The sequence below is a fragment of the Anomaloglossus baeobatrachus genome, chromosome 1, assembly GCF_048569485.1.
Source record: "Anomaloglossus baeobatrachus isolate aAnoBae1 chromosome 1, aAnoBae1.hap1, whole genome shotgun sequence".
Classification (NCBI taxonomy): Eukaryota; Metazoa; Chordata; class Amphibia; order Anura; family Aromobatidae; genus Anomaloglossus; species Anomaloglossus baeobatrachus.
This window is the reverse complement of record NC_134353.1, coordinates 503,124,707-503,139,115: the sequence shown is the minus strand read 5'-3', so window position 1 is coordinate 503,139,115 and position 14,409 is coordinate 503,124,707. Positions and strand designations below refer to the sequence as shown.

At 40.2% G+C, this 14,409-nt stretch overlaps 1 protein-coding gene across 2 annotated transcripts in view; it reads right to left on the bottom strand.

The window, feature by feature from the left end:
* The window catches only part of FRMPD1 (FERM and PDZ domain containing 1), a 294,156-nt gene extending 282,144 nt beyond the window's left edge, over positions 1–12,012 (bottom strand). For both annotated transcript variants that reach the window (XM_075315875.1, XM_075315884.1), the window contains exon 1: positions 11,769–12,012. The gene's annotated coding sequence lies outside the window, so the exon portion shown is untranslated. The remainder of the gene's footprint in view (positions 1–11,768) is intronic.
* Positions 12,013–14,409: the final 2,397 nt, after the last annotated feature.

The window sequence follows — 14,409 nt, the reverse complement described above, 5'->3', positions numbered from 1 at the left end:
CTTATCCTGCTATATACTGCCATCCTGCTATATACTGCCATCCTGCTATATACCCCTATCCTGCTATATACTGCCATCCTGCTATATACCGCCATCCTGGTATATGCCCTCATCCTGCTATATACCCCCATCCTGCTATATACCCCCATCCTGCTATATACTGCCATCCTGCTATATGCCCTCATCCTGCTATATACCCCATCCATCCTGCTATATACCCCCATCCATCCTGCTATATGGCCTGTATCCTGTGGCACACAAAAAATAAACGTTTATACTCACCTTTCCTCGCTCCATGCAGCATCGCTCCTCCTCCTGTCAGTGCCGGCAGCAGCACCGCTGGAGTGTGGAGCTGTCACCGTTGTCTGCAGCATCGCTCGTCCTCCTGTCTGCCTGTCAGCTGACCTGTGTGGAGACTAGCACTGCGCACAGCGATGATGTCATCACTGTGCTCACCGCTCTCTACACACAGATCAGCTGGCCGGCACAGACAGGAGGAGGTCGTGATGCTGCAGACAACGGTGACAGGTGAGTATACTGATTCACTGCACCTCGCGCTGATGATGATGCATGGGGAGCAGTGGATATAGCCGCACATGATCACTCCAGGCTGTAGTTGCCAGGGGTGATCATGCGGGCCGGCTGTTAATTATGCGTGCACCGTTATGTGCGCCCATCACCCCGCCCACCTGTCAGCACCGGTTTCAGCGCTGAGGGATGATGGGCGGGAGGATGGGCGTGCATATGAAATGAGCGGGCCCACGTGGTCACGGCAGGCTGCTACAGCCTGCTCATGCCACGGATGACCCTCTCCACCGCAGCACCCTCATTCCCCGCAGCCACATTTAGACTATAAGACGCACCCCCCACTTTCCCCCAACATTTGGGGGAAAAAAAGTGCGTCTTATAGTCCGAAAAATACGGTAAGTCATATCTATGATAACCAACTCACTCATGTCAGGTTATACACTTTGTGTAACGTGCCCCAATGACCACGTTTTGTATTCTTCCTTGGGGGGCACTATGTGTGGTCATTAATTTATTATAGGAAATAGACCTGTCATGTTTCACATCTAGTGTTTTTCTTAGGGATCTCCTATGTTTACTTGATCTTTACAGATTAGATTTTATTGATTGTATTTTACCTCTTGCTGTGATAAAAACTATTTTTCTAATAAAAACTTTTTCTATTTTTCTTACAAGAAGGTCTTATGTGATTTATTTACCTATAAGTCATTTGTATGGCTTCGACTACTATAACCCCTTGTTCTCTCATTTTAAAAATTCTCCAGGTTGGGGTGTAGTCAATATCTCATGAAGAATGGTACAAATTTGTTTTTATTGCCAGAGATAAATATGTAGTAATCTCTTATTTAGTGTTTGTAAGGGACTGTTTCTATAATAAGGTACATGTGAGAGACCTGTCCACATTCTTTAGGAACTTGAGGTCCCGGGATACAGTTATATGTGACCAGGTTTTTGCTACAACATCTGAGATTAGCATAATAAAGGGGCACCGTCTCTCACTGAGCTACTTGCTGCAGTTTTGAAAAAGTTTTATCTGCTGCAGAACTACCAGTTCTCTGAATGATCAGCTCAGTATAACCTCGCCCACAGCACTGATTGAGAGCTCTCTGTGTACAATGTGCATAGACAGAAAATTGCCAATCATTATATGGGGCGTGGTTACACAGAACTCATGAATATTGAGAACTATATGGCAGCAGGTTTACTAGTCTTCTAGTAATAAACTCTTGTTACTAAAACAGCAATTTCATCAAAAATAGAGCAAGCAGCCTAGTAAGTGACACACCACTGGAATCCAGGTCTGTGTCCCGGCATCATGCTGATCTCAGATTCCTTTTAAAGATGGAAAAGTTAAAATTTGGGTAAAACCAAAGAGTCAGCAGAACTTCTAATGAACGAAGAACACTACACAAAAAGAAGGCTGGCTGGGATAAAGGTGATGTTATACAATTCTTTCTGTCCTGGTAACACAGATGAGACCACAGTGCTGGTTGCCAGGGAGCTGGAGCAAAGTGTTCCCAGGCACTCTGAAGAAATGAAAGGCTGCGGAGAAGGTCCGCTTCCAGCACCACAATCGTAATGGAGAGCGTGGCCTCGTCAATGTAAGATCTCCTACATAGGTACTCTTTTATCCTTGAGTCTGAACGTCCTGTCTATTCAATGCCAATCGACAAGTTATTTTTTGTAAACATTTTTCAAATAATAAGTTAATTAAAAAAAACCTCATGTTATAATGTTTGATTTTTTTTAACAGGAAACTACAATATAAAAAAATTACCGAAATTCCCCAAAAGGATATTCTAGCCTGAAACATTATCACTTTTGGACTGATTCCGAGCCTAACCCATAACCCCCCCCCCCCCCCGTCCTTAATTCACATCCACAAGACCCCCTGGTAGGTGAGCGTGGAGTGACTGCTCTATTCAAAGTTCATGATACTGGCGGAAATAGCTGAACATATGGAGGTGCCACTGCTAGTGTCAGTCTAGTACATGCCGAAAAATGGGGTTGCCTGCATGTGTCCTGGAATTCTCAACTTTATGGTAGAAGAGAAAATAGCAAAGTGAGAACACAGATTATAGAAACACCTGCCTACATTTTTGACAAATTATTTGAATTTTGGATAGCGATACAATATGTTATTATTAGGGATGATCAAATACTTCGATTATTCGGCTTCGCGAATATTTTCCGAATAGGTTGCCGCTATTCGATTATTTGCGAATATTCGATGCACAATGTAAGTCTATGAGAAACCCGAATGACAACTATTCGGAACTATTCGGGCATAGACTTACATTGCGCATCGAATAGTCGAATAGCGGCGAGGTATTGGGAAAATATTTGCGAAGCTGAATAATCGAAGTATTCGATCATCCCTAGTTATTAACACTTTCTACTAGTTAGCCATTAACTTTAAATGGAATCTGTCAACAGGATTTTGCTATGTAATCTAAAATCAGCGTGATTTAGGGACAGAAACCGTGATTTCAGCGATGTATCAGTTTGTTTACTAGGTGCCACAGTTATGAGAGAATCACAGTTTTATCTGCGGTAGATCTAGCAGTTGTCAGTTGTTGAGTTGTGTATAACCCCACCCACACCACAGATTGGCAGCCTTCTGTGTACAATGTATAGTGACAGAGAGCTGCTAATCAGTGATGGGGGAGTGGCTGGAGTAGGAGGCACAAGGACAGTTGTCCTGTAGTGATAATCTCCTGCTGATAAAACACTGATTGACTTGAAATAGCAAAACACAGCCTAATAAGGGATACATTGCTGGCATTGATCTCTCTTCCACTACATTATGGCGCTGTTAAATTACATATCAAAAACCTGTTGACAGATTCTCTTGAATTGGAGCTCATTTCTCAGAACAGAAAATTATATAAACAACATTTATATAATATTTATACTAAACATAGTACTAAATTACAGGACAAATCATGTGGTTTAGATCCTGCAGTCATACTCCTTCTAAATACCCGCTACTTTCTGATGTACAGACAGTAGATTATAAAGATGTAGAAAACATGCAAGATCAACTACTAATTCAGACTGTACAGGGTAAAAATAACCATTGATTTGGCCATATCTAGTGTCTAGTGTTTTTCAAAACAAGGCCACATGTTGCATATGCATTAATGAGCAGCCTGCGTAGCCTAGATGCACTATCATGGTCGGCAGCATCTCTGGACTTGTCTTCCATCGATCACATCTGAGATGTCATTGTTTAGCAATTGCAAAAGAAGCTGTCTGCGGCGGATTTTGATGATTTGTGTGATCAATTGCATTTAGTTTGGCCGAATATTTCCCAGACAACCATTAATACTCTCACTGATATCATGCCAACAAGATATACGTTCTTTAAGCATGGAAATATATAGATGTTGGAATATGTCGCTATCGTGTTAATTCCATACCTAGAAGACTTGGTGCTGTCTTCATAAATTATGGCGGTCATACAAAATACTACATGTAGTTGGTTTTGATGTGGGATGAATTCATTTTTGCATCAACTAATTTGAGCAAAACTGTAGATTTCGAAATGAAATTTATATTATTAACATTACTTTCATGTTACGGATTTAATAAAAAACCTAAATTTTGAAAATTGTTCTCATATTCAGTGAGATATTGATTAATATCCTATGTATGCATACTTACAGTTGAAACCAGAAGTTTACATACACTATCTAAAAAGACACGTATGCATGTTTTTCTCACTATCTGACATGAAATTACAATAAACCTTTCCCATTTTAGGTCAAATAGGATTACCAAAATTGTTTATATTTGCCAAATGCCAGAATAATGAGACAGAATGATTTAAGGCAATTTTCTTACTTTGTGCAAAGTCAAAAGTTTACATACTCTAAAGGCTACTTTACACACTGCGATATCGGTCCCGATATCGCTAGTGTGGGTACCCGCCCCCATCTGTTGCGCGACACGGGCATATCGCTGCCCGTGCCGCACAACATCGCCCAGAGCCGTCACACATACTTACCTGTCCGGCGAAGGGGGCGGTCCGTGCGGCGTCACAGCGACGTCACTGAAACGTCACTGAACCGCCACCCAATAGCAGCGGAGGGGCGGAGATGAGCGGGACGTAACATCCCGCCCACCTCCTTCCTTCTGCATAGCAGCCGGGAGGCAGGTAAGGGGAGCTTCCTCGTTCCTGCGGCGTCACATGCAGCGATGTGTGCTGCCGCAGGAACGAGGAACAACTTCGTTACTGCTGCAGTAACGATTTTTAAGAATAGACCCCCATGTCGCCGATTAGCGATTTTGCACGTTTTTGCAACGATGCAAAATCGCTTATCGGTGTCACACGCAACGGCATCACTAATGCGGCCGGATGTGCGTCACAAATTCCGTGACCCCAACGACTCCGCATTAGCGATGTCGCAGCGTGTAAAGCCCCCTTAAGAGTACTGTGCCTATAAACAATATAGAACAGCTCATATGATGATATCATGTCTTTGGAAGCTTCTGATAGGTTTATTGGCAACATCTGAGTTAATTAGAGACACACCTGTGGATGTATTTTAATGCACACCTGAAACACACTGCTCCTTTGTATAGCATCATGGGAAAGTAAAAGAAAATCAGCCAAGATCTCAGGAAGAGAATTGTGGACTTGCAGAAGTCTGGTTAATCCTTGGTGGAATTTCTAGATACCCAAAGGTGGCTCGTTCATCTGTACAAAAAAATGATATGCATGTACAAATAAGATTGGAATATCCAGCCATCAACTCAGGAAGGAGATGGATTCTGTTGAACGTGTTTTGGTCAGACATCTGCAGATCAACCCAAGAACAAAAGCAAAAGACCTTGTGAAGATCCTGGCGGAAGCTGGTAAGATTGTGTCATTATCCACAGTGAAACGAGTACTGTATCAACATGGGCTGAAAGGCCACTCTGCCAGGAGGAAGCCATTACTCCAAAAGAAGCATAAAAAGCCAGATTAATGTTTGATATGCACACAGGAACAAAGACCTTAATTTCTGGAGACATGTCCTGTAGTCTGACGAAACTAAAATTGAACTGTTTGCCCATAATGACCATCGTTACATTTGGATTAAAAAGGGAGAAGCTTTAAAGCCTAAGAACACCATCCCAACTGTGAAACATGGGGGTGGCAGGATCCTGTTGTGGGGTTATTTGGATGCAGGAGGGACTGGTGCACTTCACAAAATAGACGTCATCATGAGGAAAGAAGATTATGTGGCAATACTGAAGCAACATCTCAAGACATCAGCAGGAACTTAAAAGTGCCTTAAGGATAACAAAGTCAATAATGTGGAGTGGCCATCACAATGCCCTGATCTCAATCCTATTGAAAATGTAAGGGCTAAGCTGAAAAGGCCGGTGCGAGCAAGGGGACCTACAAACATGGCTTTTACACCAGTTCTGTCAGGAGGAATGGGCTAAAATTCCTACCAACTATTGTAAGAAACTTGTGGAATGATATACAAAACGTTTGACTTAAGTCATGCAATTTAAGTGCAATGGTACCAAATACTAATGAAATGTATGTAAACTTTTGACTTTGCAGAAAGTAATAAAAATGGCTTAACACTAGAACTACTGAGGTAGTCATTTTGACTACTTTGCACCATGTATTTCTATATAGGTGTCACGAGTCCAGTAGTTCTAGTGTTAAAACACTCTCTGTCTCATTATTCTGGCATTTGGCAAATATAAATAATTTTGGTAATTCTAATTGACCTAAAACAGGAAAGGTTTATTCTATTTTTATGTCAAATATTGAGGAAAAACCTGAAGATGTGTCTTTTAGATAATGTATGTAAATTTCTGGTTTCAACTGTATATGATACGAGCATACATAGAGTTATTTAGTAGATGATACCCACACGAGAGATATATGTGAGGTGTTAATGGCCCATATATCCACACCTAACATTTTCTCAAATACTGTTGAGAATAATAAACTTTACAAATTACAGTAAAAATGACATAATAAATAAGGGGCTTCTAGTGACTTCAGGATTTTATTTTATTTTTTTCATTTTACTTACGTCAATTGTTTCAACTGACCAGTTCTTCCATAATCCCTTGGAGAAGAAAACAGCATCCACTGCCTCAATTATATTTCATCTGCTATTTTACTAGCACAAATTCCAAAATACTTGCAGAGACCTGCACTTTTCTTGTATACAGTTTGAACTACGGTAATAACTCCAAGGTCACTTTATATGGATAAACTGTATATACAGTGGCATGCAAAAATCTGGGCACCCCTGGTCAAGTTTACTGTTATTCTGAACAATTAAGCAAGTCGAAGATGAAATTATCTCTAAAAGCTATAAAGTTAAGGATAACACATATCCTTTGCATTTTAGACAAAAAAAATACAAATTATCTATCTATATATATATATATATATATATATATATATCTTTTACTTTTTTAAATTCACAAAAAAAATAAAGTTGGCCAATGCAAAATATTGTGTACCCCTGCATGGTTAGTACCCTGCAGCACCCCCTTTGGCAAGTATCGAAGCTTGTAAATGTTTTTTGTAGCCAGTCAAGAGTCTTTCAATTCTTCTTTGAGGGATTTTCATGCTTTCTTCCTTGAAAAAGTCATCTTGTTCTGTAAGATTCCTGGGTCCTCTGCTCTTTTGTGGTCTAGCCACAGATTTTCAATGATGTTCAGATCAGGGGACTGTGAGAGCCATTGTAAAACCTTCAGCTTGTACCTTTTGACATAGCCTAATGTGGATTTTGAATTGTGTTTAGGATCCTTATCCATTTGTAGAAGTCATCCTTCTTTCAACTTCAGCTTTTTTACAGATGGTGTTATGTTTGCTTGAAAAATTTGTTAAAATTTAATTGAATCCATTCTTTTTTCTACCCATGAAATGTTCCCAGTGCCATTGGATAGAACACAACCCAAAGCATGATTAATCCACCCCCATGCTTAATGGTTGGCGAGATATTCTTCTCATGACATTCTGTCTCCTTTTTTTCCCAAACATTAGGTTTGATCATTGTGGCCAAGGAGTTCTATTTTAACCTCATCATTTAACAGGACTTGTTTCCAAAATACATCAGTCTTGTTTAGATGTTATTTTGCATACTTCTGATGCTAAATTTTATGGTGAGGACGCAGGAGAGGTTTTCTTCAGATGACTCTTCCATGAAGGCCATTTTTCTGTAGGTGTCTCTGAACAGTAGAACAATGTACCACAACTCCAGAGTCGGCTAAATCTTCCTGAAGGACTTTTGCAGTGAAGTGAAGGTTCTGATTTGCCTCTCTAGCAATCCTACGAGCAGCTCTCACATAAATTTTGCTTGGTCTTCTATACCTTATCTTGACCCCAACTGTTTCTCTAACTGCCATTTCTTAATTACTTTTCGAACTGAGGAAAGGGCAACTTGAAAACGCTTTGCTATTTTCTTCTAGCATTCTTCTGCTTTGTGGGCCTTCACCATTTTGATTTTCAGAGTGCTAGGCAGCTGCTTTGAAAAACCCAAGGGTGCTGTTTTATTTGCACAAGGTTAGAGGAAGCTGGGTTTTTTTTATAGAGCTGTGAAATTTGCATCACCTGCCCTTTCCTAACTATGATAATGAACAATCCACAAACCTAACAGGCTAATTAAGGTCTGGATTGATAGTCAAAGTTATCTGAGCACATACATCTCCAAGGGTATTAAAACTTTTGCATTGGCCCATTTTCATTTTTGTAGTTTTTAAAATGTTATGGGTGAAAATTTTTTTTTGTTCTTACCTAAAATATAAAGCAAATGTGTCATCTTTAAATTTATGCCTTTTAGAGATCATTCCATTTTCAACTTGATTAACTGTTCACAATAACAGTAATTTTGACCAGGGGTGCTCAAACCTTTGCATAGCACTGTACAGTATTTAAAGAGAAAGTTCCTTCTCCACCCAGCTTTCCTTCTACTATACTAAAAGGTGGTTGCTCCATCTAATATAAAATTAGTAAGGTCTGACTAGAAGGATGCCATTCATCCAAGAATGTTATGTTTTGTTTGCAGGCAGTAATGGAAAGTAAGCAGTGATCACTCTCCATTTAAATGAATGGGAGTTTAAAAAAAAATACACTGAATGAGACAGATACCTTTGTGGAAAGTTATTAGGATGGCCACATTGCTCTAAGGTACACTAGTTACAATTTTCCAGGTAGCACATGTCCTATAACCCCTCACAAAATGCATTTCAGCTAGGTAATGTTTAAAAACAGAGAAGTGACTTCGCACAAGGCCTGAGGAACACTGTCACATTCATGATTTACTGCATATATTCTTTTTTTTTAATAGTAGTTTTTACTCACTTTGTGAATCTTAAATTCATAATAAGATATGGCTATCACAATGAATTTATACAAACACTATATGGACAAGACGAATAAAGAGTATTAGAGCACCTACAGGAGCACTTGACATCACATGGTGGACATCCAAAATAGCTTTTACTCTCCTGGGAAGACTTTCTACACAGTTTTAGAGTGTGTGCGGAAATGCTTGCCCATTCATCCAAAAGAGCATTTGTGAAGTCACACTGATTTTAGATGAGAAGGTCTGGCCCATAATCTCTGCTTTAGTTCAGCCCAGAAGTGTTTGATGGGTGAAGGTCAAGGCTATGTGCATGTCAAACAATTTCTTATAAGCTCCCCCAAACATGCTTTACTCATACTGGAACAGGAAAGGACTTTCCTCCAACTGTTCCCATGTTATGCTGAACCAGGAAGCTTGCCTTACATTGGAACTATAGGGTAACTGAAGAACATCCCCATAGCATTATCCCTTCTCCACCAATCTTTAAATTGGTACAATGAAATCAGACAGGTAATATTCCCTTGGCATTCACCACACCCAATTCGTCAACCAGACTGTCATGTAGAGGAGCATTATTTATCACTCCACTGCTCTAGATTACAGCGACGGTACTTCACACCACTTCCTACGATGCTTGGCATTGTGCTTGGTGATATAAGGCTTGCATGCAGTGGCTTGGTCATGGAAGCCCATTCCATTAAGTGCACCTTTTTGCTCTGATGTTAATGACAGAGGAGGTTTGGACACTGCAGTTAAAGGGAACTAATCACCAGGATTTTCGTATATAACCTAAAGCCAGTGCTATACTGGCACTATCAGGCTGATTCACCACATACCTTTAGTGGTCAGCTTGGATGTATAGGTTTTGAAATCCAAGAAAGTAAAGTTTATAAAATCATCAGCTTCTTGAGTGACAGCAGCTGAGGATCAGATAATAGCTGGGGAGGTATTCATACTTATCACCTCCCCCCTGTTAGAATTAGCATAATTATTATACCATTGATATCAATTTTGACTTTCAGGACCTCTGCTGAGGTCATACCCATGTGACCTGAAGGGGCAGGGCCTCAGCCAATAAAGCTGATACCAGGAAGCAACATTTTCTGTTGACGGAGGCCCCGCCCATTCTGGTCACGTGGGTATGACCTCAGCACAGGTCCTACAAGTCAAAATTTAAATCGATGGTATAATATTTATGCTAATTCTAACAGGGGGAGGGGATAGGTATGAATACCCCCTAGATATTATCTGATCCTCAGCTGCTGTCACTCATGAAGCTGGTGATTTTATAAACTTTAATTTCTTGGAATTCAGAACCTAAACATCCGAGTTGACACCTAAAGGTATGTATAGAATCAGCCTGATAGTGCCAGTATAACACTGTCTTTAGGTTATATAGCAAAATCCTGGTGATTGGTTCCCTTTAAGGAGTGACTTCTCGGCACTATGCACCTCAGCACTTGGTGACACCACTCTGCAACTTTATGTGATCTCCATATCGTGGCTGACTTGCTGTGGCTCCTTCCACTTTTTAATAATACCACTCACAGGTGGTGGTCTAATATGTAGGATAAAAGACATTTCACAAACTGACTTGTTACAATGGTGGCTGCCTAGTACAGAACCACGGACACTCAGTGAGATCTGTAGAAAAGCTTATTCTTACACAAATGTCTGTATAGGCACACTGCATGGCAAGGGGCTGGATTTATATACCAAGGACGAAAAAAAAAGCCTAAATTCAGTTATTGTTCCAATAATTTTCCTGATACAGCTAAATCATAAGTTTACTCTATTTGTAAATAATAAGAGTCCAATGTAAAAGTGTCATTTCTATCAAACCTGCAAAATATCCAGTCCTGCATGCTGTATTCATGGAAATGTTACATGGCGTATGATGAATTTTTTCACATAAATTGCTGTTTTAAAATATTAAAGCATATGCTGACTTTATTAGTATATATAATAATATTATATATATATATATATATATATATATATATATATATATGTAATATCTATGACACAGGGTATAGAACTTTATCTCTTATATTGTGACATTTTCCTTAAGAACATGTACATCTTTTCTCATTATTCTTCATTCATTCTCAGATGTAAGTAATATCCCCACCTCCCCTGAATATTAGGAAATCTCTTGTCAAATACATGGGCATGAAATCTCAGAATGGCCATGAAAAACTCCGCTACTTTAATAAAAAACATAACGACTAACTTTATAGCTGTTACTGAATGGAGGAAAAATCAGGCTGCATTTACTAACAACCATTAATAGTTATCTGCAGATAGTAATTTTATAACAAGCAAGGAAGAAATATGCCAATTGTGAGGCCATAAGAATATGTGATATTATAATATCCCCACGAGAGGTATTGTGTTGCATGAAAGGGTTACTAGATCAGCCCTGGAATAAGAGGACATCTGCACGCCAGACGGGCGGCTTTATTAATACAGTAAATGCAGTAATAATAAGGCTCGTAATATTTTGGATGATGGGAATATGCATGCCCATCACAGTGGGAGGCCAGACTTGCACTAATTACACTAGACACTACTCAGTATACATGCATGATTTCATCATCAGCCATTGTCAAACTACTGACTTCAATTAGCACTGGAGCTGGAAAGGACTCAGCACTAAACACTAGTAAGCCTTGAAACATGACACAACAAAGGAAATCTCAAGTGCAAATGTAGCAGAACTGAATATGTCATTTAACCCCTTGCTTCTGCGTTCTTTTGGCACTAGAGTAACAATATGCTTGTAGTAGGATTACCCGCAATCTACAAATAGTGCGTTGTGGTATTCCGGTAAATTGTACCAAATGACAACCTACATCTATAAATGAACTTAGAGATTAAATCTGGAATAAATGAGAAGCAGCACTTTACCTTGCTGGAGAGCTCCCCAGTACACGATGCAGAGCATGCTCTACTCTGAGCAGTGTTACTACTGACCGCTGCTGCCTATCCCAGCCTTGTGTCCACATACAAGAAACACTGATGTGCAGGTGAGCACTCCCCACAGAAGGTTTCCAGATCCCGCTATGTAAGTAGAAGGTATGAGCACCACATACACAGACAGTACAAGTGACTGCAGCTTTCTACTGAGCTCTACAGCTGCTGGCCGAAGATGCTTGAAAGGGAACGTCCCAATAACTCCACCCATCCCTCTGAGCATGTCCTGATTGTAGAAGCATAGGGCAGGCACACCTTCCCAAATGTGCCGTCCTTCCCACTTCTGTTTACATGTATATTTAATTACTAGGAATCCAATATTTAAAGGGCTGTATATAAATGAATATGGCTGATATAAATATTAGATACAGTTGAAACCAGAAGTTTACATACACTATCTAATAAGACACATCTGCATGTTTTTCTCACTATATGATATTAAATCAGAATAAACCTTTCCCATTTTAGGTCAATTAGGAACCAAAATTATTTATATTCGCCAAATGCCAGAATAATGAGAGAGAATGTTTGTTATTTTTATTACTTTCTGCAAAGTCAAAAATTGACATCCATTCCTTTAGTATTTGGTACCATTGCCTTTAACCTGTATGACTTGGGTGAAATGTTTAGGACATCCTTCCACAAGCTTCTCACAACAGATTATAGGAAAACCAGAACTGGTGTAACTGAGACATGTTTGTAGGTCGTCTTGCATGCACCTGACTTTTCAGCTTTGCCCATAAATTTTCAAAAGGATTGAGATCAGGGCTTTGTGATGGCCACTCCAAAACATTGACTTTGTTATCCTTAAGCCACTTTATAATCAGTTTGGCAGTATGCTTTGGGTCATTGTCCTTTTGGAAGACCCATTTCCACTCAAGCTTTCAGTTGTTGGCTGATGTCTTGAGATGTTGTTTTAGTATTGCCACGTAATCTTCTCTCCTCATGATGCCATCTATTTTGCAAAGTGCACCAGTCCCTCATGCAGCAAAACAACCCGACAACATGATGCTTCCACCCCCATGTTTCACAGTTGGGATAGTGTTCTTATGCTTTCCAGCTTCTCCCATGGCTTTTACTCCAGTTCTGTCAGGAGGAATGGGCCCAAATTCCTTACAACTATTGTAAAAAGCTTGTGGAAGGATATCCAAAACGTTTGACTTAAGTCATGCAATTTAAGGGAAATGGTACCAAATACTAATGAAACGTATGTAAATTTTTGACTTTGCAGAAAGTAATAAAAATACCTTAAAACATTCTCTCTCTCATTATTCTGGCATTTGGCAAATATAAATAATTTTCGTTTTTAATTGACCTAAAACGGGAGAGGTTTATTCTGATTTCATGTCAGATAGTGAGAAAAACATGCAGATGTGTATTTTTGGACAGTGAATGTAAACTTCTGGTTTCAACTATATGTATTGCTGTAAATTTGCAACAGAGGATTACAATTCATCCCCCAAGAACCTATATTAGGGGTCACAGACGGTAGAGGTTTTTTTGTATAAAATGAAAAAATGAAATTGTAGTGAAAATTACAGGTGATTGAATCTTTTCAAATTCATATTTACCAGGTTAGTCAAATCGTTCCAAAAACATTTGATTAGCAGGGAATTTATTCAGCACATATCATAATAAATAAAAGCCTGAGATTACTGTGAAAAGATGTGTGTAATGTAGCGCCCCTGAACCCCTCAGGGCACTACTATGCACTGCATCCTGACAAAGATGCAGGGCCTACCACCAGGGACCTGGAAGACCATTGCTGGTACTACCAAAACACATAACATCCCCAGTTTCCCACTCCCCATTAGGGATGACTGACTAGTCGGGACCCAATGGATGGCCACCCAGAGGTGGAGCCAGTCCACTAGATGGCAAACCGGTGGGAGGTGCCAGAGATAGACAGACACTCAGTCAGACAGAGGAGTCTGGTAGTGACAGTTCAAGGTGACGGACGTGTCTTCAGACGGGGTCATGTAGCAGTGACCTAGGTGGCGTAGGAGAGTGGTTGCCAGGGAGGGTACAGCCAAGTACCCCTGGAACCAGAGCACCGACGGGGCATAGGACCCTAGGTCAGGCGACAGCTTCAAGCAACCTGACAAACACCTGCACAGTGAGGGGACCCTCAAGGACCTTACTGATCCAAGAATCCGGGGGCACCAGCAGTAAAGATTGAGCCAGGGACCGGAACAGAACACCAACCCTACAGGGTTCGCACTGCCCACCGTAAAGGACAAGAGACTGCTGACAGACAGTAAGGGACCCACAAACGCTCCAAGCTACGGGGTCCCACCAACCAGTGAGAGGTTCCGGGGAAAGAGACTACCAGGTTACCACACCAGCAAATTCCCAAATTAGACAAAACAAAAATAAAAAAATAACAGCCCATATAAAATAGACTTTAAAATAAGGTGCAAATAGAATAATAAATTGGGAGCAATCAAAAAATGGCGCAAAGCACAAGAAACTAGATAAAAAACAGGCGCAAAGGCAATGATGACTCAAGGCCAATGTCTATTGTTAGAATGGGCTATTCTATCGGCAATCCAATGTTAATTACCTTGATTACTAC